The sequence below is a fragment of the Folsomia candida genome, unplaced genomic scaffold (assembly GCF_002217175.1).
Source record: "Folsomia candida strain VU population unplaced genomic scaffold, ASM221717v1 Fcan01_Sc005, whole genome shotgun sequence".
Taxonomy (NCBI): Eukaryota; Metazoa; Arthropoda; class Collembola; order Entomobryomorpha; family Isotomidae; genus Folsomia; species Folsomia candida.
This window is the reverse complement of record NW_019091197.1, coordinates 9273021-9298698: the sequence shown is the minus strand read 5'-3', so window position 1 is coordinate 9298698 and position 25678 is coordinate 9273021. Positions and strand designations below refer to the sequence as shown.

Sequence of the window (25678 nt, the reverse complement as noted above, 5' to 3'; positions counted from 1 at the left end):
ACACTGAAGCTAACCTCTCCAACACTCGGTTAGCCTGTTTTTACGATTTCTATCTACCCTGCACTGTCTGTCTGCCACCACATTACTTAAAAAAGTTGCATAGATAATATGACATTTGAATCAATTGGTGTCTCAAGTTTTATGTGGGTACTGTAAAAACGAATTATTGTTTTTATGGTCGACTGGAAAGAAATCCAATTACATTTGACAGCATACTTGATATCATCATTTGGCATTACTGCCCTAATTTAGAATTTTGCAACTCTGCATGAAATGAGTGTCGTTATGTGCCTCGGACATGCATTCGTACGTCACGAACAGTTTTCGACATTGATATTTTGGTAAACAACATTTAGTTGAAGGAAATAAATTTAATATGTGATATCTGAGACTGGAAAATAAAATGCTAGTCTGACAGCTGCATGTATCAATGTTCCATAGAACATTGATACAACCCCATGCGATGCTGGCTCCATATATTCAGAACACGTATCACATTACCCACGTTGCGTTTAAGTATGCAGTACTTGACTAATGTATTTGCTATTTTGCTAACATTTTCTGAGGCATTAGATGAACCTTAAACAACGCACAACCCTTGATTTTATTAAAAAAGCGAGCAAATCGATGATTTAATTAGCCATTTATTATATAGATTAACCTTTGCATCCAGTAATGTAACGTCATGTAATAAGCAAATATACTAATCGGGCGAATAAATTGGAAATAAAATGGCCTCTTACAATAAGGTACATACAGTAGGAAGTTGAAAATGGTGGACGTGGTCAAGCTATAAAAAGCCATTTAATTTGCTAAACTAAGGTGAAATCAATTTTATGGCATCGTTATCTGCACATACACGGCTTACTCCACGAGTTTTATCATAATTAGTTTCATAACAGAAATCTCGTTACACCTACGTGCATTCTCACATTATAGGTATTACGTCTTGAATTTTTTACATGAAAGGTTGGTGGGCAGTCAAGATATCGAAATTTCTAAAGATGTATGTAATTACTTATTTGTTTTCATCTGCAGAGCCCCAGAGTCGCAAATTAATTTAGGAGTTTGGCTCCTTTCTGAGTGGGAGTTGGAACGATGGAATTTTCCAGGACCTTTAGAAAACTGTGGACAACTAGGGTTTCAAGGAAGGTAAGTATTGTCGATTTTTTTATTCGGTCGTAAATTATATGAAAATAAAAATGGAGACGTGTATTTCACTCGAGAAAGCAGAAGGAGAAAGTTTAGTAGTCACACAGATTTACTGAAATCTTTACTAATTGACATTGTAGAACAAGTTTAGTGATTGAAATAAAAAAATCTTATACACAGCTTTTGTGCATTTTGATGATTAAATCAATGAATGAATAATGCTCCCTTTTCCCTAATTAGAGAAAGTAAACATATGGTCCATTTAATTTATAAAAATGTTTTACATGTCATAAAACCTGCAGAAACTCATTTTAACATAATATAAATCAATCTATGTAAAATAAATGCGTCAAGCAAGGTAACTTTATCGCAAGAAAACCAATTCCTAAAAGTAACTACCTAGTTATCCGCTATTCTTCGAAGTATTGTAGAAGAATTGATTTGGGTTAAGGTCAAGTAACACCATTAGGAAGCAATAGCACCCACCCCCACCCACCCCCAGGATATATCCTTTATTGGGTGGATAATATTTCGCTAGAATTGTTCCAATCAACTTCACAAATTGCGGATTTCCCAGAGTGGCACATGCCTTAGTGATCAGATAGATTATTGAAGCAGATGTTCTAACGCTCAGGGGTTCAATTAAATGGTGAGCAAACACCCATCATTGTGGAAGCACAAGGCCTAAGTAGGTTAGGCGAACTTTGAACCTGTCGCTATCTTTCGTTATCAAAGTTACACGTGAAGGATGTGTATCTCTTGATGCTCTTGCAAGGTTAAGGTGAACGTGAGTGCTGAATGGAAATTATGAAAGTGACGACGACTGGGTGCTACTTTTAGAACAGTGCAGGAAAAATGGTGGATGGACCATAGGCAAATATTTGTTTTGCGTATTGGCAAGGCGGGGACCAGTGTCAATTGCTCCTTTCACTGTACTTTCACCTAGGCATGAGACAAGGTTGTTCCCATGCAATTTATCGCACAGCCATGCAATCTCCTCGTGGCGTTAATGAGGCATGGCTAGACAGAATGTCGCCATCATTTCAGCCAGGAACACGATTTGCAAAGAACACAATGACTCTCGGAAAGAAAGAATAATGAAAGATGTGCAGACGGAATGATTAGTGGAGTGGAAATGCTTATATATTTTCTATTTTGGTTGGAATAACTTTCTGCTCGAATGAAAATTGCTTAATTCTGAAGTCTGATTCCGTGACAGAATTTCCATTGTCTATTTATGTTGTACTAGAAGTATTTCGAAACTGAAATTTATAATGAGGGTGCATTCTGTCAGTCTGCGCATTTCTGAGTGCATTAAGTTTTATGTGTTAAGTGATTGATGGACTGACATATTCAATCAGCATTGAATTTTAGGCGAGAATTTCCTCCTACAAGATTTCACGTGAAAGTTCGTCTTGTTGCAAAACACTGGATGAACATTGTCTCATAATAGATCTTAGAGGAAACATCAATCGAAGCCAAATATGTATAATTTCTACTTAACGCTTGATCATGTTGTCAGTCTAGTAGACTGAGCCTATCATACAGGAACGATCTTTGATCATCAATGTCATCGTCTATCTAAATTTTAGACAAGTAAAAAATTACCAAAAGGCTGCAATCATTTTCTGAATTCCAACATTCACAATAGTATTTTCATAAACAATGTATTTCTTTTCTACATAATGCAGTCTCTCATAGAAATTCTCGTTGACTGGAGGCAGCATAAATTATTTTTACATCTTGCATTTTTAAATCCGAATAAGACTCATAAATAAAATAAATGAGATTGACAAGCAAAACGGCTGAGGAAAATTCTGCGATTTTATTTCTGCAAATGTTACTTTTTCCTTTGATGGCATGTCGTTTGCCCAAGGTGTCGGCATCACCGACAACGAATTTGTTTTTTCCTTGTTGCTCTTCTTCTTGTTGCGACGTTTCATTCAGTTATTCCCACCACACTTTGTAGAATAATACTCGAGGGAGAAAGTCATCTGTATGGAATGGGAAAGTCCTTCTTCACAGGAAGCAGATGAATGATTTCAAGTGTTGGCAATGATTCTGGAATTTCATTAAGTCCCATTTCCCATGTGGGTGGTTGTGATGACGGAGAAACCGGAGAAAGTTTTAGGTTTTTAATGGCTCTCTTGATGTGGTTTTCTCCTTTTTGCTCCGAGAGTGAATGTCAAGAGCTCAATCTTGTAGGTTACACAATGCATGTGATGAGACTATCACCACAGAGTTGATAGCGGCGAAATTGCGGTATCTGTGTTGGAGATATTGGTACCTCACTCGCCAGAATGGCACATCCTTTCATATATAGGAGCTTACATATCATACGCCTAAGGGACTGACTGCAAGAAAATTGTAGAAGGTAGAGACAAAGTTTAATCTATGTTTGGTATAGGGCGGCATGACAGATGAAAGCGCAGAGTTTCTATTTTTTAGCAGAATGAATTTTACTCGGCTTGTTCGAAAAAGACTGAAATTGAAACATATTACAGTTTTCATCAGCGCTGAATATGAACCTATTATCCTCCCCTTTGTTTGTTTGAGGTTTGTTTTGTATCCCACCCTTTATGCCTGTATTCTCATGCTGAAGATGCATTCAATTAGTGGTGGTAAAGAATGAAGAGTTGTGGTCCGATAGACTGGCAAAGTGCACCTACTTAAGATTACTTTAATAAGTAAGTGAAATCGGGGAAGCTGAGCCATGACACATGCATGTGCCCTCTTGGACGACCGATATCTTGGGTGGCTTTCAACACCGAAACGAAAAAGTGGGTGGTAACGACGAGTTTCCTCGTAAATAACGCCTTGTATTTTCATTACTTTCTCTCCGTTGGTCTCACTAATAGAGAAAAATATAAGGAACATCCGATTTTGCTACTTACTTGGGTAATTCATAATGTAACCTCAGATACACTTTTCGTGTGTTGCCAACGTATGGGCGAGGTCCTTCTTCTTCTTGGCAAAGCTTTTCATTAGGACGAAGAGTAGGATAATTCCCCGCGGACTACTCCATCCGTATGCTACACCGCAAAGTGGACTTTTGTGAATACTTTCCTAACTTGATTTGTCACTGTCTTCCTCCACCTAACCAACCATGGTTCTTTTGAACCAGGAGAAGAAAGGTTTAGATAAAACACTGAACATAAGCTTCTCTTCGGACTTGGAGACAACCAGAATTGTCCGGTTTTTTTCTTACATAAAGGAAAACTATGGTAGGGAGGGAGCGACTCCTCTCCATATTTGGGAAATTCTGTGGCACATGTTAAATACGAGGAGGACACAGATGCTGAGTCCTTTAATGGTCTTGTCCCATTCATGAAAGAAGGTTGAATTGGCATACCCTCCATCTTTCACCATCTCTCGGTGACAAAATCTTTCTCAGCATGAGCAGTATTAGCTAAAACCATGTGCTACATATCACTTCTCCTTTCCAATTTACTGTATTGTCTTCGTCAGGTCATTTCCCCGCATCCGACTGAACTCATAACCTTCAACTTTCTCCAATCCATTGACATTGCATGTCGGGCGTACGTAGGTAGGTGCGAATAAAGTCTAACGAAAGTCTGACAAAAACTTGCAACTTCTTGAAAAAAACTGCATCGAAGAAGATCGAACTGGGTAAATCAGGAACCTGGATTAATATTTGCCTTTGCTCATTGTCTGTGATACAGGACACCTGTCATGTCTAGAATTCTGAACCATGGTTTATCTTACCTGCAAAAAAAGTAGCCAGGTGAAACTTGAAACTTTAGTCCTCACATAAATTGAGCCATAACTTATTGAATCGTATTTTAATTAGAAATAAGTGCAGACGGACATTATTAAGCCATAAATTCTGAAACAAGGCGACCACCTATCCAATAATACCGTTGGAAACCTCGTTCTACATATTTTTTTGTTTCATTCGAGTAATAAAATAAATCGTAATTGAATTCTGTCCTCATATGTATAAATAGATTCGGGTGGTTTATTCCTCGGATGAGCGTGGTTGAAGAACATCCCATTGTCGACTATTGGAGGACGTTCAAAAGCAATGACAATCTGATTGACCTGTTTTCTCTGGACGACGAGGACTACACGACGGCCACCACACATCACGCATGGAATGCACACACTGAACGGTGAGACTATGTATATTTCTAGAGTATTCCTTGGACAACCGCACAGTCGAGTTGTGATACTAAATGATAATAACTATGTGCACAAAATGGACGAGACCTCAATATGATGACGAGAAATATCAGTCACAAATCTGAAATCATTACACCGAAAATGAGTCCTAGATATTCTGCTGACGTCAATTTTCTATTGTGCTCAATGCACAATTAGGGAAGCATGTTTATTAGACGACTGTAGTTGCCTTGCTTCTTTATTATATCTATTTAATTCTTAATATCAACCTTCAAACTTTTATAATATTTCGTCATTTAAAAATAAACTTGGAATTATCTGTATTGGGTATGCACATCATTATAACCAGATTATAAACACAGAAGCAATAAGCAATGGTTGTTGAGCAATGTCCGATCTAATTTTGGGTGGATTTAGTGTGCCGTCAAATTAGCCGTTTATGTTCACCATCTCAATTCGGCAAGAGATGTTTCAGAGAGCAAATCTTTCACCAAATCTGAATTGACGTGAACAAGTTTGCTTAGTGTCAGCTACATGCATGCCAAAAGGAAATCCGTCACATATTATTATTTAGGAGCACATCTTGTATTCCGAAATGAAAGCTCGGATCTAATTTGTGTCAATTTTCTAGGCCTAACCAATCGTGAAGTTATGCCTAACATTCATGACTGAAGAATTAATGTAGACGTATGTATTTAGTTAGACTTAAGTGGGAAGGCTTCTCTGAAATTAGATTGAGATTCATGTTTTAGTTAGACCTTTCAGAAATTGCATATAATTTAATAAGATGAGAAAGGGGACGGAGAAAGAAGTTGCGTATATCCAACCAACGTCACATCATTATTTTTATTTATGATAAGTCGCTTGACTTGAGATGACAAGAAATATATAAATCTCCGACAACATCACACCACCACTTATCTAAAAGTGCCTGCCTCTTCGTGCTGAGAAGGACAAGACCATTATTTTATGGTCGTATACTGACTACCAAATAAATATTTCACTAATATGCGTATATCGTTTGACACACACCTTTTACACCCATATAGATGATGTTCCTTTATCAATGAAAAAGTATAACCTTGAAATTTGAAACATGTATTGGGTCGTGTCCCACCTGATGGGGCATAAAATTATACATAGGAAGCAGAAACTGACTATCTCGCTGTCCTTGTACATAATGTTGAGTATTTACGGCTAAATAAAGAAGAAATGGTGCCATCAGTCACATACTTAATGATACAAGTTTCATAACAAGCTTATAATAATATGTCGCATCATTAAACGGAAAATACCGTGTGGTTAATGTACATATACAATGTTGAGTGTATGTATTTGCGGGTAGTTTTTTTGTAACCGTTATAGTTTCGGAAACTTATCATGGCTTAACTTTCTCCCTTCACAGCTTCTTTTGCCAAGAATCGTTCTGCACTAATGGAATGTTCACTCCTCCGAACCTCTGCCCACAAGGGAGAAAAGGAGGACGAAAATGTGCAATTTTGTTGGCCTCGTACCCAGGTAATTTGACCCTTCTGTCATTCTTACGACAAGCTAGTGAGACACGACGAGATCTATGTATATTATGACGACACCTTGTAATAGATGCAGCCTTTCTCAGTCGTGCACATGACATAACATTTTTGTTTACGCCAATGTTTATTTTCTTTCTCGGTCGTCGCAATACTCGTCTCTGTGTCTTATTTTGGTTATCCTATTGTTGTCGAAAACTTTTATTTTCGTTCTTATTGTATTGTTTCCAACTTTTTCATCACAACTTAACACTTAACATTCCTATGCGAAATGCGAATTACTTATTTTTTTAGTGAACTTATTTTTTTTAATTAATGTTAACGTTAATAACCACTACAGCTAAAAGCTAAGGACACGTACGTGTGCTTAGCTTTTTTTAATCTACTCGAAAAAGTTTATTGTCCTCATATGTATTTACACGTATATATATGAAAATGTAAAATTGGCAATAGAATATTTCCCAAGGACAAAAAAAACATTAACTTAAATTGACACATGTTGAAACGTGTAATTATTATAGTCGGTTTCAAAATATAAGAGCCTTTTCTGATGCATGGGGAAATCCGTAAAAAACTGCTAATTTCAAATATGAATAACTTTATCAATTCTGAACGGATTTTTGAAATTGAAAAGGTTTCGGAAACCTTGTAACATTTTCAAGAATATATAATTTCAAAATTTCAAATTTCGACACCAGTGCCCTGGAATCAAGGTCACAAGGTCAGACAATGGAAAAATTTCATTGCGCTATTACTCAGTGTATGTACGATTTGGAATTCAAAATTTGGAAAAATAACTGCAATAAACTTTGACCAATCCAGTAAATTGATTATTAGGTCCAAAGGTCGATGGGGGTGGTCAGGGGGTGTGGTTATTGGCGCTTTTGCCAATATTAACATAAAGTGGGACATGCGACACCAATATTTCTTCAGAATTGAAAGGGCAATCCGGCGGTAATAACTAAGACGTTTAAACCACACCCACCGGTGGGTGTGGTTGTTGGCGCTTTTGCTAATATTAGCACAAAATGGGGCATGCGGCACCAACATTTCTTCAGAATTGAAAGGGCAACCCGACAGCAATAATTAAAACGTAATAACCACACCGCCAAATGTGTGTGGATATTGCCGCTTTTGCCAATATTAAAACAAAGTGGGGCTTATTCGCACATTAATTGTTCACCCCATTTATTAAACATAGGATAAAATATTAATGATTAAAGAATCCAGTCACTTAACGCAAAATAAGGAATTATTCATTCATTATCCATTCATTCAGCGAATATTCATTCATTCATTGTTTATTTCATAATAAGTGAGTGGTCGTTACTTTTTAGTTATGACCATCGGATTTGCCATTCAATTCAGAAGAACTATTGGTGTCGCATGCCCCACTTTGTTTAAATATTGGCAATAGCCACACCCTCCTGGGGGTGTGGTTATTACGTTTTAATTATTTTTGTCTGATTAACCTTTCAATTCTCAAGAAATGTTGGTGTCGCAAGGCCTACTGTGTTTTAGTATTGGCAATAGCGCCAACAACCACACCCAACGGTGGGTGTGGTTTTAACGTTTTAATTATTACCGCCGGATTGCCCTTTCAATTCTGAAGAAATATTGGTGCCGCATGCCCCATTTTGTGCTAATATTAGCAAAAGCGCCAACAACCACACCCACCGGAGGGTGTGGTTTAAACGTCTTAGTTATTACCGCCGGATTGCCCTTTCAATTCTGAAGAAAGATTGGTGTCGCATGTCCCACTTTATGTTAATATTGGCAAAAGCGCCAATAACCACACCCCCTGACCACCCCCATCGACCTTTGGACCTAATAATCAATTTACTGGATTGGTCAAAGTTTATTGCAGTTATTTTTCCAAATTTTGAATTCCAAATCGTACATACACTGAGTAATAGCGCAATGAAATTTTTCCATTGTCTGACCTTGTGACCTTGATTCCAGGGCACTGGTGTCGAAATTTGAAATTTTGAAATTATATATTCTTGAAAATGTTACAAGGTTTCCGAAACCTTTTCAATTTCAAAAATCCGTTCAGAATTGATAAAGTTATTCATATTTGAAATTAGCAGATTTTTACGGATTTCCCCATGCATCAAAAAAGGCTCTTATATTTTGAAACAGACTATAGTATCACGTGTAAAACCCTTCTTTCATTGTTCATGGTAAATTGTGTAACCTGGCAATATCTTGCTGTTAAGGTTTAAATCACTAAACATTTTGGGAAGGAGAACAATATAATAACTAAAAATTCTGGGCATTTACTTCAAAGTGACGAACCGGGAACGGTAGAACCGTGTTAACGTTAAATTTCCGCCATGTTCTTATATGCAATTAATCTATTTAAATGTGAAATGACAAAAATGGGTGGCACAAGGAGTGCGAACCCTCCTATGTTGTACTCTTAACAAATGATTTCTGTCGAGGTTCACGATCCATCTAATAGCTAAAGAGTTTTTTTAGAAGAAACTTTTTAAACGCATGAGATAATGATTAAGAACAAGTGAATTTCAAAAATTTGTAATTCTGTCAATTCTTAACGGATTTCGAAAATTGAAAATGTTTTGGAAACATTGACTCAAATTAAAGAATATTTAATTCCAAAATTTTTGATTTCGATTCTACTGACTTCCCAGCTAGCAGGTCGAGATAGTCGATACGAATTCTCCACGAATTCGTCGCCCTATGTCCGCAACTTCATAGAGAATTCGTAGAGAACTTGGATTCTGCACGAATTCTCATGAAGTTGCGGACATAGAGCGACGAATTCGTGGAGAATTCGTATCGACTATCTCGACCTGCTAGCTGGGTTGGAATCAAGGTCGGAAGGTTAAACATAAAATAAACATATATATTAACTGAAATAGGTAGTTGTCTCGAAATTTAAAATTTCGAAACCTGGTATCCTTCCTGGAGGCTGCTCTGTCAATAAAATCAAAATTAAGGACATACTCTCATTGGTTGGGGTCACGGGATGTGGTTAGCGGCGCTGAACCGTATCATTGCGAAGTAGGTCATGCGATACGACGGGGTGCATTTGTTTTTTTTATTCGCCGAATCAAGAAGTTTCGAAATGTGCCAATTTCGTTGCGAATTATTGCGTACAAGAAAAAAATAGTAGAAATTGGCGGGAATGAGTTAAGGAAAACGACTTGCAACTAGTTCAAATTTAATAAAAACGCACATTTTTGAAGATTTGAGGGGCCAACCAAAAGGAAAGTTGGGACCGTTTTTCTCTAGAAAAGAGAGGTTAATAGGTGCTATTATATGTGCAAAATATGAGCAAATCGGGGGTGGTAATATTTTGGAAATTTTTGGCCGTTTTTGGATTGATTTACGGCGTACAACGTGGGAAATCCAAAATTCCAAAGGCATAAATCCATGAATAAATAATAGCAGCATATGCGGCCGTAACTTGCGGGGACACAGAATGACCTAAGCATAGGATAGTTCATGTGTGTCACCCTATAAGGTACTTCCTGGTATATTTTTTTCTAATTTTGCTTCATATTCTTTCATTAGAGACCTTTATGCGAATTTCAGTTTTCTACGACTGTTTTGGAATTTGGTGCATAATATCCCCACCACTTAAGTGACTCCCGCAGGTCAACCACTTCACCGATTTGGCTCATCGTGGAACTAAGTTCGTGCTTTTACCCAATAAACATTTGGTGAAAACTTTAGCCCGATCGAATAAGTTTATAGATAGTTATCTTAGACACACAGAGAGACGGACGAACATGACGATTACATAAGCCCTAACTCGGACCATTGTTTTTTTCATAACAATCGTTTCAATAGAGTAGGACGTAGTAGTGCGGACGCAGTTTTTTTAGTAGGGTTTTTTTACATTATTTATTTACTTAATAATTTTTTATCCAATTAGAATAACATAATTAAATTGATTAAGAATTACTATATTTTATTGTTTAATAGGATGGCATACGGACAAAATAATTATTTGTCATTATATCTTGGATGTTGTTTCGTAATAACGTACCGACCTTCATATACATATCTTTTCACTACCACTATTTTATTGTATTTTGCTAAATCGGAACAACTTTTTCATTTCTCAACAGATTTTGAACGTTAATGGCTTATTGAAGAATGATATGGTACCGGTTGTGGACATAATTTAGTTAATTTAGTTTTCAGTCGTGTGTTAACTGTGTATTCAACATATGTGCCAAATTTCATTAAAATAGGCTAATAAATGACTGAGAAATTGGACATGGTCACTTTTATTGGGTGGGTGAATGCATAATCACAAGTAGTGATTTTATTGTTACAATGTATGTATTTGCATTACTAAGAATAATAATCCAAAGAAGTGTACCCCCACCCAAATTTGAAAAACAACCGATTTATTTCCCAGTATTTATTATCCACACACATAACAAACAGTACTGGTATACAATGAATGGTGAGGTACCGAGGGACCATATGCATGATCGGCAGAATTATGTAGGTGGGACACAGGGGATTTTTATAATATAGGATAGGAAAGGGACATTTCTAACATACGCAGATTGAGTGGACACCAAAAAACTGAGGGGCAATGCCTCCTTCTTCCTCGGACACTATGTGGGTTATGTATGTATGTAACACAATGCCACTAGTAGGATGTTAAGATTCCGTATTTATGTAGGCAGTGTTGACATTACAAGGATATTTAGCTGTATGTTTATTAAGATTTGACAGTTTCCGTTGCCGATTCTCTGGTACTGCATGGACTCCGCATTATGGAGAGATCCTTTTCCGTTTCATGAAAATGTTGGTTTAAAAACAAAAAAGGGAAAATCAGGGTACACATTTCGTTCATATCTTTAAAGAATTAATACGTAAATACAACCAAGTAGAATTCATGAGCAACTTTCCATTCTCTTTTCGTCTCATATGTGGCCCAGACGTGTTCCTTGAGCAATCGGTGCTGCAATTCCCTACAGTTTTATGGTGTGATGTGTTTATGACGACAGATTTAGTTTTACAAGAGATGCCTAAAAATAGAGCTTGCATACATGGAGAATGAAGGGGCCGGGTACTCAGGATGTCGTCAACTCGATATTGAAATCGTCAATGTAGAAACATAAGTTTTTTTGCAAACTAACATTATATTGGCTTATATATAGTATTAGATAAGTTTTCGAGTAATCAATCACATTTTATATGCACGGTCCGGAACAAGGGACCAAGCCAAGTTTTTCTCACTAATGTTACCCCCAGTACCGGTTTGGACTTCGTTGTGACGACACTTGTGTATTTGAAAGTCGTTCTGGTGAAAATTTATAAAAACATATTGGTTCCTAAAGTGACTTCTTGGGGTGAGGGGGCTGGCAAAATTGCCAGTCCCCTCATTAAAACGTGTCGCTGGTGACTATAGTTCTTTACGTAATTAAATATTTTATTCTCACTAAAGATAATAGTGTCTTGTAAGTATTTGCATATATCAAGTTATTAAGTTCGGGAAAATTTTAACAAACCTTCATAGCTATTTTGCACATCTCATTGGCTAAATATTTTTTTGAGTGTTAATTTTTTTAAATTTATTAAATCAAAGTTTTTTATTTTTTTTAATTTCTAAAAAAGTTTTTCAACTTTTTAACCAAATTTAGTCCTTGTTTAATAGTCACATACTTTTGGCAAAATATTTATAAAATTAAGCAAAAAGTCGTGCCAATTTATTTGATAAAATTAATAAAGGACTTCATTGTTTTCCAGACAGATACGTATTTAAATATATCATAAGAAAAAGTTGTCCTGACAGGCAAAATCTATCGACCCAGGTATGTTGTGTTTCTTGTCTATTAAATCTATAAAAGTTAAAATCTTCCTAATTGTTTTTATTCGAAATTATAGTATGACAAATAATTTGTGCGACAATCATGTCAGCTTTTAGGTAAAAATTATGCAATCAAATTTTAACCCGACAACAAATCTGAAATTCGAATGCATTTTGCGATAACGCTCGGCATTTTATATGAATAAAATATGCATAATTCTCAACTTAAAAATGACCACGTTGTCGTATTTTCTCGACCACTGTCTATAAGAGATTAATTTATTTGTGTATTTTTTCAGCAGAAGCAGCAGTTAATTGAATAATGAGAAAGTCATTCTATACGATATGGAACAACGGCATTGCTGAAAGTTAGCATATGTATGTACACACAATTGTAATTCTTTTTATTAATTACTTTATAATTACAATAAATTAACCACTTCAATACAAATTTATTTAGGATGCAGACCCTATCAACTTTAGATTTTGCAGAGTTGACAAACATACTTTGACACCAGGTATTAAATCTTTCATTAATGACTGAATGAGTAACACAGAATAACGGTTCCAGGGTTTATGTAGACTCACACAGCACCAGAAATTTTGTAACACATATCACAATAAATTTATAATGGAACAACGTTGTTATGTCCCTATAAAAATTTAGTCAGAAACAATTCTTAAGAATAACACGATGTCATAAATTATTTAAACACAATATTGAAATTATTCTCACCATACATATGTAATTTACTGGTTAGGCCAGGATTACTTTGACAATTCTATTCTTACCAGCAGTTGATATAAATTATCCCTTATCAAACCTTTGGTGTTTTGTAGTAATAAGTTCGTCTTAGATTATAAAATTTTATAGCCCTGCCATATTTTCTTTTCTGCCTTACTTAATCATGGGAGACTAAATCAATTACAAATTCTAACAGATGTTTACGAATGTTAATATCTAGATTACTCACACGTTGAAAGCCAGGGCTAAGGAAGTAAAACAAATAACAATCCTGAGTAAGGCAAATATGTATATTATAGTGTTTAATACACATTTATATAACATTTAGATCGAATAAAAATTTGTAGAATCACAATTTTAAATATCAAAATGTAAGACTGGGGGATTTATCTCAGTTACAGAATAATCAAACCTCAAATATAAGCTGTTTTAAATTTTGCAAATAGAAGAATTTGTAAGGATTAGGTAACCACACAACAAATAATAATTGTTACTGCATAACTTTTTGTGAAACAATTTAGCTGTCAAATATTCATTGTTCTTTAGTTAATTCGTACCCCCGTCTTATATTTTCAATAAAGAAGGAACTTCGTTAGATATGTTTATGGCTTGCTATATAGTTACTATTATTATTATTAATTACTATTTCATAATTATAACTATAAAAAATTACAATTTGTATTTTTGGTTTTCAAGCAGTAACTAATTATAAATTTTTCTATTTTAGGTTAAAATGCGGAACCGAAATGATGGATCTAATGAACCAATATTACCAGACAAATGCTAATTAGACCTGAATATTTGGGATCGTTGAACTTCAAGGTTGGTGTTAAAAAAAGCATCCTTATTTCGTCACCAATAAACGTTTAAATTTAAGGAAATTGCATCAGGAAGATTTGTTTCTAGGATAATTCTTTAATTTATACATATAATGCAGTTTTAGTTGTTACATAATTGTAAGGTTTTACTTAATTTTCATCGGTTAGAGTAGCGGAAATAAATTGTGAACAATACGGGTATATTACGAATTAATGTCGACCATGTCCAACTAAATTTGCTTCATAGGTAGGATTAAACACGAGAAACGTGGACAAATCTGGCAAAATCTTTTCAGGTAATCTGTAGGTGCGCACAGTTTGACATTCATCATAAAATATTGGGTCGTTTCGTTTATTATTACTCCTACACTATCCAAATGAAAATTAGCTGGATCAAATAATTGCGTCCGCGTATATTTTTAGATTTTGAGTAATTGCTTTTTATATTGTAAATAAAATATGTAAGCAAATATTGTTATAAAAATTATGGCCATGCTGCAGTAAAAAGATAGCCACGGTCATAAAAAATACTAATTTTTTGTCATCATCGTCTCACACCATCTTACAACGTCATCTCAAACTCGGATTTCACAAACGTTTATGAAATTGGGTATTTTGGTATTTCACTATTTTCATTGCATATTTTGACAATGTGTATTGCATAATAACAAAATTTGTAATTAATATAGATAAGGCATGACGTTTTAATAATTTGTATATTTGATACGGATTATCCACAGTTTGGGATCTATAAATCGGCTATGAGGGAAGATGACCGTTATGTTTGCCATATTTTTCATGAGATTTTAAAAATTACATGGTGAATATTTCTATTGTTCAAATTAATTTTTTGACAGTTGGCTAGTTTTGTTTAGTTGAGAAAGTGTCGAAATTACCGATTTTACAACCTCAAGGGGAAAATTTAAATGACAAAGTTTGTGGGAAAAATAAAAATATAATCTCGTAAGTAATTTTTTGAATAAGCTAAATTTCAAATGGATGGCGTAGAGGTAATAATAAACGAAACGAGCCAATTTTTTATGGAGAATGGCAAGCTATCTGCATTTCAACATGGTCAGAGGTGATTTTGCCAGGTGTGTTCATATTTCTAGAAAAAAATATATTCGCATTACTTACCAACTCTCCTGCGTATTTCAAACATACATACTGATACAAAAAATTTTCTTCACTATCCAGTGGCCTATTTAAATTAAATTATTTCGTTTCTAATGTTCATCTGTTGTTCGTCGTTTCCTGTGGATAAATACGCGATGTTGATAGAGATGTGAATAATATTTTAAAAGTTCTAACTAATGCGCTACCTTGAATTCTTATTAATTACATATTTCTTGCTCCATATCTAATCCACAGGATGATACAAAAGCAAGCGAACAGATTACAACATCATGTTATTAACATGATTTATATATCATTAGGAATTGAATAAAACTTGGAAAGTACTAATGATACATTGTTACCTTAAAGAAGTAATAAATGGTTAGGACACTAATCGTATTACTAATCGGAAACCGTACAGCAAACAATTATTACTTTAAGTATTTACTTAAATGTTCTCAGTTTCAACTCTTTGTCAGGTTGAATTCATTTAAGGTCGCTTGACATAAAATGCGTGGTCATAAACTTTAAAATAAAAAATAATGGCGATATATTATATTAAATCAGTTATAATTTAATTGGGTCTCTCAACATCGATGATATTGATACTGAGAGAAATTATAATATTTATTAAAGTCCAGAGTGGTTGGTATTACTCTGGTTTTTTGTTGTTTGATGGCTTTGCTCATGAATTCCATTTCACCATTTCACAGGGAAAAGTTTTGCAAATTTAGCAAGCATACTGTTACGGCGTGGAGGAGGGCCTCCTCCCCCTCCACCCTGATGGGGGTGCGTCTTATGCTAATTAGTACACCAAACACTTCATGTCCTATTTTTCTCTCAAGAGTTACTACTTTCTTCCTCCTACCAAAGCTATCTCTCTTCTTTTTCTAGATCTCGACCTCCTCTTATATATATGTTTATATACCTAAATGTATTATTTTGGGATGAGAATGCAATCTCCCAGATCTTGCATTCTCATCCCGTAAACCTACTTACGATGGTAATCCATCCATCTCCACAACACTTCGGCCGTTTTATCAATGATCGTCTCTGATCATGTCTAATACCCATGTCGGTGGGAGACGAGACGGATGTCTTTTACAAAATATGAGTATATGTATTAATTATATGTTGTGTATTATTCGCCACTATTCAATTGGAAAGTTGCCAATTTTTGAAATAAATGAAAACCACTGACGTCATCATTTTGGAGTTTACTCAGATTTAATGAAGTAATGACTTTCATGACGTCATATATATATATGTATATATATATATAAGGCGAATAATATAAGACGGATACATATATAATAATTAATCAGGAGGGAGATCATGGCGAAGTTTTGGAGGGTTTCTTTGCTGCCCTTCTTTTCTTCGTTGCTCGACCTGTCTCTTTTTAGGTGGTGGTGTTGTTTGCTCCAATTTTTGAGTGGGTAGTTTCTCCACCATTACGAAGCAGGGCTTGACTACTGACATGAGCGTATTGTACGCTAAATGATAAAATAATTATTTTTCAAAGTGCATTTAATTAATTTTAAACCTTACCTTTGCAAGTTTTCATATGGAGAGTTAAAGACGCATCCGTCGTCGTCGTGTTATTACATGCGAGGCACTTTGGCCACTGGTCATGTGGTGAATGTTTGTACTTATGGTTTACTTTTGCTGCAGAAATGTTAAATCTTTTACCAGAAATACTGCAAGTTAAAAAATACTAAAATGTAAATAGCGAAGACACTAAATGAAACCCATATTTTCATTACTTTTCAATTGTCATTTTATTGCCCCAGGCTTATGCATACATACAAATCATCATTTCATGGCATATCATAAATGAATAATTCTTAATAATTATGGATAATATATGACAATTATGTATTACGTCTAATAATTAAATTTAATAAAATAATTTGCAAACGTAATGTAAGTGTCCCAATTTTCAACGAACAAGGCAGACTGGGACTGCCTTCATAGAATAGTTAAATAATACTCTTTTGTATTATCCCAGCGACAGAACACAAATGAGATCGATGTGACGTGTCACATTAACATTTATTACAATTTGGTGTAAAAACTAATTGATTTTGGACAAATATAGGAGAAATTAATCAAGGGGAACATGGTTGATTACTTTCTTGTTTAGTTGCCGAGAATTTCTTTAATTTCACAAGGCGTTGTTAAGAAGTTCGCAGACGTTTTCATGGGGTGGTTATGGAGCTGGAGAATATATTTGACAAAATAGGCGATGATGAAAAAAAATGTTTTCTTGTCACTCGTTAAACATATTTCTGTGTCCCGCCAACTTCCCCAAATTATAAACCGTGAAAGTATGCTATGACAAAAAGAAAATATATTCTAATTGCTATAAATTGTCGCGGGGGGGAAGAGACTCCTCTCCCTCCACCAATAAAGTACACTTCAACCCATTGTCTCTCTTAACTAGTCCTTTATTAATTTGACAATCTTCCCCTCCGGCCGTGAGACAATCCCACGGCAGTAGGACCCTTCACCTCCTCCACCTTCCTGCTGTAATATTCACTACCAAAATACATATGTTTCTTAACTAATCTAACCTCCCTCTGATCTCTCTTTTTATCTCTATTTATGCGAGGTCATCTATTTCCACAACAGTATTTTGTGTCTATTGTGTATTTTTATATAAATTGTGACATAAATGGTATATGTGTCGCAATGCGATATATGCAATACTAAATTATTGTTACAACTGTGGTAACAAGGAACTTATGATAAGGAATTGATCTTACGAATGATATCCTACTACTCCCAACCCTACTATATGAAAAAGTAATGCAAAATGCACGCGGAACATATCCATCCATTCCACTAAACTACCACAAAACCAAAGGGTCCATCGTGACCACTTCCGTTGCGTACCGCGTCCCTTGGCTGCTTATTTTTCTCAAAAAATTACATCCGAACTGCTGACACTTCCAATCATTTCACAAATAGTTATCAACGTTACTGGGAAAGTTGTGACATCCCCTCTCGGTATCACTTTGGAAATTTTAATTTCTACGAATCACTAAAGGTTCATCCTTAGAGGCCTTGAAAGGTAGTCCAAGGACCGGTAGAATCTTCATATTATTATTAATTCAATCATAAAATTCTGTGCAAGATGAACCTGACAGAGACGCCACTCTTGTCCTGAAGTCCGTTTTCACAGGTTACCTTGAGGAGAAAAGGAGAAGGCGAAGAGCCCCTTATGAGGAACCCCCTCCCAAGGTCCTTACTCATCCCCTAAGTACAGACCTTTCCACCTAGCAATGCCATGCTTACGGAAGACAATTCTTCCAAAACTTTCCCCGGCCACTCCCCCAATGAGAACAATTCGAGTGGGCAGAGTGCCTTAATGTATAAGGCCTCCCTCTGACTTAGAGCAGGGCAACCCCAAAAAGTAACAAACTACCAACTCAAAATTTGGCACTTAATGTACCTCTCATACTGAAAATGACGAAATCATTTTCGAAAAATGAGAAGAAAATCGTCTCCCTATATTACCAAATATGCCGTTGCCGAAATTATTACAGCAATTGTTTAACCAATAAAGAGATTAAACCTTATGACAACCGAACATAAAGTCAGAAAGCAGAATAAACATTATGTATCAGAAGAAGTAAAGAAAAATGACAACAAATCATTGTTCGTACGGAGAATTGAACTACTTGGAGACGCGAAATTAGAAATGAAGAAGAAGAATGCCACCCATCACGCGACATATTTATTACCCTCTGCACTTTCCATCAACATGAAAAAGAGTCAACTAAGAACCTGATAAATGAGAAAACTAAAACTACCCAAACCATCTCCTGTAAAATGAGAGAAATAGTAAGACACCACCAAAGTTCCTACTACATGAGAGAAATATCAACACAAAACCCGGAGAAAGACGAAAGCGACGTCCTAGGCCTCATGAAACCCAGACTTGTAAAAGTGGATGAAGAAAATTCCCAAAAACATCTATGCTATGAATACTCCAAACCTACCTAAATCAGTAAAGTTACATTTAACCCTTACGTATCTATGAACTTAATGACTAAAAATTACAGAAGCCACGAAGAGAAAATTCAACTCCAACCCAAAAGGTTGATGCCTAGATTAGATTTGCTCCACATACATATGTGTCTACATACACATATATGGATGTATTTGTTGAAGAAAAAGGAAAGGACGCCAACTTTTCATGCAGAGATGTGGATATGTAACCCAGGGTGCCAACGACTACCGAAATGATTATTTTAATGCTGCACTTTTTTCAAAGTGAAGTGGGTTACCGATTATTTTTGCATAAATGCCAATTCTATTCTTTTGAGAATCCTGGGGCGTACTTTTAAGTACCTAAATGTATAAGTGAGATGTGTGACCAATTTTAAAAATAAACTATGAATTTTCGGGAACCAAAACACATGCAAAATTTGTTTTTCTCTTTTTTTCCAATTATATTTTGAGGTTAGTGATTTATGAATATAAAAAGATAGATGAGAGATATGCAGATTGTTAGTCAGACAAAAATTAGCAAATAAATTGTAAATTTACTAGAAAATTACGGAACCCTATACATGTAAAGAATCATGATGCCCAAAAAATTTGCTGAATGATTTTGTGAAAAATTATAATTTAAGGTAAGCAAGTGTAGATTTTGCCTCTGAATTGAAGAGAAAATGTGCCACTTGCGGATCGATGAGAAGAATTAAATCCGAAAAAGTTAAAATTTCTTTTGCTGACATGATTATAATAGATTTTTGTAATAACTGCCGAATAACTAGTTGTACAGCGAATTCTTCCAATTTAGGAGATGGACTTTTAATGTGTAAAAAATGCTGATATTGGGCATATACAAAATGTGTCAAAGAAAAATTATGATGATAAAACTTAGGCAAATTATGCTCCAAAACACCTAAAGGATCACGTAAAAGCCTACCCATTTTGTCTTATTGAGCTATTGACAAGAACACAAAATGCAAAAGAATTGGCGAAAAAAATGAACTTATCTGTATTCATGAACTCCCGTAATCCTGTTTTCGAAAAAAAATCTTGAACAAGTCACTCACTTCTAATTATACCATGTCACATCCAGACTAAAGTGAGAAGTAAAGGCATCTTTGTGTCTGATCCAGAGACGCCAGTTCTCGAAATCGGGGCACCATTTTAGAAAGTTAAATATCTCTTTCCTACGTGGTAACGTCTTTATGTAACGGATGTGAGGAGTGGGAGGAGTCCGGCCCACCTTCTACACTCCGGAGATGCTTATTATGCCAACAAGTCCACTGATCGTTTTAGCTAGTCCAACTAAACCCTTTATTTCAGTATTTCTTAACCTACCCCTCTTGTGAGGGCACCCCTCACAGGAGGCCCTCCTCCTCTTCTTTACTAACTCTCTATTCCTGACTTAACTAACTTTCTTCCTCTTCTCAAAATCTCTCCTCAACTCCACTCTTTCTCAGAATTTCTCGATCTCGCCCTTCTCCTCTTAAATACTACTTAACCAACATTACCTAAGTATATTATTTTGGGAATGAGACTACAATCTCCCAAATTGCAGTCTTATTCCCTAAATAGCCATCCTTCTCCTCTCGAGAAGGATGCCTACTTATCATCATTCATCCATTTCCCTAACACTCATTTCCATCTCCAATTAACTAAATTTTAATGCGATACTTGATAAAAGTTCTGTTAACAAAAATTTAAGAAATATACTGTTACATATTTATAATAAGTTCTCTGGAAATATATATTTAGACTAGGGCAAAATAATGGTATTTATTTGCTACCCATTAAATATAGAATTTAAATATAGAACCGGTCATTCGGTAAACGATGCATTCGGCAAGATGACAACTGAATATAAGTTTAAGCAAAATATGAAGTTAGCGTCTTAATATTGTTCACAATTTAATTCCTTACCAAAACCGAACTTTTTAGTCTGACTTTCTTTATATACGTATGTAAATGTATGTAATGCATAATCATTTAAGTACTGAACCATATCTTAATTATTTAATGAATAAGGGTGTTATGTTATATTTAGTAGACTGTTTTTGTCAGCTTGGTGAAGTAAGCATGCAGGTATTTCATGCTTGCATAGGTACCTTCATAGTGATATCATTAATTTAAAACATTTTGAGTATGTTAACTATATTTATAGACAAATTCTTTCTGATTAATTACATAGGTATGTAATTTGTTCCCTTCACGCTGTCAATAATTTCATGTATTTATTACGTTAATTTACAATTCACCCTAGATTTAAGTAATGCATAGAATTTACATTACATTACATATGTACGTACAATTTAAGCACCAATAATTACAAAAAAAGGTATTTAATAAATGTAAAGAACGTCCGGGAATGAATGGGAATGCGCGCTCTAGCGAGTATATTGACAAATCAATAAACCCGCGAACTATAATAATTTAAATTTCTGAAAGCCCACTTCGTTAGGGTCAATTTGGTATATCACTCTTAAATTTCAAAAATGGATAAGGGTAGAAGAAGCTTGTTTGAAAGGGAGCTGTTAGCAAAACGAGTGATGGAGTTCTACAACACGATAGCCAACCGAGACTCCAAGGTGACCTGGAACTTTTTTAAGCAGGAAGGAATTCCAAGTTCAAATGTGTATTCCTACATAAAAAAGTTCAAGGATTCCGAAAATGTGCAATTCAAGAAGCCAGCTGGTCGTCCGGCGAAGCTAGCGACCACTCGAGTGAAAAATAGAATTGAAAAAATTTTCAAAACCAAGCCATCAACGTCAGTAGCTGTAGCTGCCAGGAAAGTCAAAATTTCCAAAAGCTACCTGGGGGAAATTAAGGTCCATAAATTAGGAATCAAAGCAAGGACCAAAAAACCTGCACCAAATTACAAGCCCGTACAAGAAAGTCGGATCAAGGATTGCTGTCAAAAATTGTTGAAGAAAATGCGTGGAAAAGTAGTGATCCTGGATGACGAAACGTATGTTCCGGTTGACCCTTCAAATCTTCCAGGGCGTCATTTTTTTCATAGCTCGGATCCCTCTGAAGTGGCTTATGAAGAAAAAGTACGAAAAAAAGACAAATTTCCAAAGAAATATTGCATTTGGCAATGCATCTCCAGTCACGGACATGTATCAGACCCGGTAGTTCTCGAAGGGAATATCAATCAAGATATTTATCTGAAACATTGCGTCAAGGCTGGATTGGAAGCATTTATTAATAGGTTTCACAAAAATGATAAAGTTTTGTTTTGGCCTGACCTCGCCACTTGTCACTATGCAAAGAAAGTGACCGAGTACCTCAGAAAGAAAAATATTGATTTCGTACCAAAAGATATCAACCCACCTAATGTACCCCAACTCCGCCCAATCGAAAAATTCTGGGCACGTTCTAAGTCAGTATACTCCCGGCTTCAAGATGTGCCTGACACCTTTCGAAAATTCAAAGGACGATGGAAGAAAATCACCTCGGAAGTGGCAAAAACTTCGGGAAAAAATTTAATGAAAAATCTTCGCAAGAAAATCGAACTAGTCGCCAACAGGGGTGTGGCGGCCTTAGCTATTAATTAAATTATGTAGGTACGTATTTGGTATTATACATATGCAAAAAGTTTAAAATTCCGATAACTCATTGTGATTTTATGACCACATTTTCAGACCATTCCCATTCATTCCCGGACGTTCTTTAGTACATATACCTAATGCCTGGATTGTTTAATACATAAAGATGAATATATAAGCAAGCATTGCAAAAAAAAGTCAAACCATCTTCCAAATTAAGTTTCACAAAATTCAGATTCTTAAAAATTTCAACTTTCTCCTAGCTCTATTTTAACTTCTTCCAACTAACACCTTTTCATTAAAAGTTTTCATACTGAACCCATTGTACATATATTAAATTTTCCTTGCTACACAATTCTGGATTATTTTCACCCCACGTTTTGTAGATTGTGATTACAGACCAGCCCCAATGTAAACGTAAAACATCAATCCCATCTTTAATATTCTAGTTCATAAACTTTTTCCTGTGGTCCGACCTTATTTTTCAGATTTTATTTATTGTGCATGTTTTACACCGCAACAGAGATTCCAGAACCTATGTATTAAACTTTTTTTGTAGTTAAAACCGGGTATAAAATCAAGACAGGTAGAAAATTATAACAGTACATTTGCAAAAAAGATGCAATTTTTTTCAAAATGGTGCATATTTGGTTTGGAACAGTGACCATCCTTCAGTTAGGGACTACCTGTTATGGGACACCTTCCAGTAAAGGACCAGTCGGACTGAGTAAACGCGAAGTCAACTTGGCCAGTTTTGGTAATATCTTAACGCGTATTTTTCTTAAGTGATGACAGCAATCACTATTTTTTTAATTCCAGAGGAGCACCTCAACCCCACCGGTGAAGAAGGAAAGTGTTCAACCAACCATTCTGATAATTCAGACTGCATTATGCAGTCAGTTCCCTTTCCGGAAACCCGAACGAATATGTGCGTTGGCGGAAGGTTTACATCGTCCACCTTGCCCCGGATTGGACTGAGATCTTGAACGAATGAAAAATATAAATTTTACACTTCAGTATTTTTTCTTAAGTACAGAACAGGCCCAACTCATTGATTGTTCGTTTTACGAAATTAGCACCAAAATCTGCATTATAATCATGAAATGGCCCACCGGACCGGCTACAAATGGGGAATACGTGTACCTTTAGAAACGTAGGGGTTCGGGATATTCTTAGACTGGGACTGGGAAATGTATGAAAAATGATGATAAAATTTTAACATTTTTAGTATGAATACTTAAATATTTTGATAAGTATTGATCATATAAACCAAATTCTAGAGGGTGGCCAAAAAATTATTAATCTCTAGGAAAACGGATGTGTCTACAAGAGAATTATTATGGAAGAAAATATCCACGCCATGGGAATTAATCATCAGTGAGCAAACTCGTCCAGATCGCGACAATTACATCATCGTTTATCCCAACGAGCCCCAAGATGGGAGTAAGTATTTCAAATAATATATCAGCGTGATAAAAGAACGAATGCTTAAGAAATTGTGTACGGCTTTATACGTTGCTAATTAATCCTAATTTTTGCAGTGCAGAATCTGAGTAGTTGGACAATGCAAAATATATATTGCACAGTTGCTTTATTTTATTTTTATTTGAACAGATCCCCAATACCAGCATCAAACTCCAACACCAGGGTTCCCTAACTTTCGGTGTTGAATATGACGTCACTTCCATTATGCATTACGGTTCTTACGACTTAACTAAATATGGGAACCCCACCATCTTAAAAGATGTATGTGGCTATATGAATTGTCCAAAACATTTTTTTATTAGAAATATGTTAACATTACATATATTTAAGATGGTTTAATTATTGACAAGCAAATGGGTTATTTCACGGATAACGATGAGGTAAAGTACGAAAAATGTATAATTGTTAACCTAGCAAGAGTTACAAGTGGTACTCTTCGCTTCGATGACAAGCAATTAAATATATTTAAATTATACCAAATTAAGTGATGGAATAATATTCTTTGAAGTATGTACTTACTTAAGTATGTCTGTATCCTTGTGTGTAAATTTAACATGAAATCAAGAACAACAGCAATTGAAGTAATGTAGTGAAATATTTTGGATCAAAGGTCTTAAATATTGTCAATTATACAAATAAGTAAACATTAAAGTTTAGATTCTGAAAAATTGAAAAGATTAATGACGCGTTAAAGTGATAGGAAAGCACACAAGATCAGCATACTACGATACAGAATCCTCATAGACATATTTTCTTCTGTAGAATTTGATCAAGTAAAATTTGGCGGGAATGAGCCAAGGAAAACGACTGGCATCTAGTCCAAATTTAAGAAAAACACACATTTTTGAAGATTTGAGGGCCAACCAAAAGGAAAGTTGGGACTTTTTTTCTCTAGAAAGGAGAGGTTAATAGGTGCTATTATATGTGCAAAATATGAGCCAAATCGGGGGTGGTAAAATTTTGGAAATTTTTTGCCCGTTTTTAGATTTCCTTATGGCAAATAGCATGGGAAACCCAAATTTTCCAAGGGGGGTACCTTATGTTTTTTTTCGTCGATTCAAAAAGTGTCGAAATGTGCCAATTTCGTTGCGAATTATTGTGTACAAGCAAAAGATAGTAAAATTTGGCGGGAATGAGCCAAGGAAAACGACTGGCATCTAGTCCAAATTTAAGAAAAACACACATTTTTGAAGATTTGAGGGCCAACCAAAAGGAAGATGCTATTGTGTTTGCAAAATAAAGCGAATCCCAGATTAAGCTTGACTGACGTTGCGGGTAGTTTTTTTAAAAAACGAGCAGTAATCGGACCCTGGCATATTTTTGTTCTGAAAGCCCATTCCAAA

The 25678-nt window shown here is 35.3% G+C and overlaps 1 long non-coding RNA gene across 17 annotated transcripts; it reads left to right on the top strand.

Annotated features, from left to right (window-relative positions):
* Positions 1-12054: 12054 nt before the first annotated feature.
* Positions 12055-24991, top strand: LOC110849617. 17 transcript variants are annotated; one of them, XR_004834882.1, is made up of 12 exons: positions 12055-12233; positions 12564-12628; positions 12702-12741; positions 12924-13002; positions 13085-13142; positions 13590-13644; positions 14097-14191; positions 23410-23436; positions 23512-23607; positions 23670-24042; positions 24131-24293; positions 24465-24991. It is a non-coding gene; the product is annotated as an uncharacterized LOC110849617 (long non-coding RNA). The 17 variants fall into 17 exon arrangements; XR_004834873.1 differs by lacking the exon at positions 13590-13644 and having other exon boundaries at positions 12056-12233; positions 24160-24293; XR_004834868.1 differs by lacking the exon at positions 13590-13644 and having other exon boundaries at positions 12056-12233.
* Positions 24992-25678: the final 687 nt, after the last annotated feature.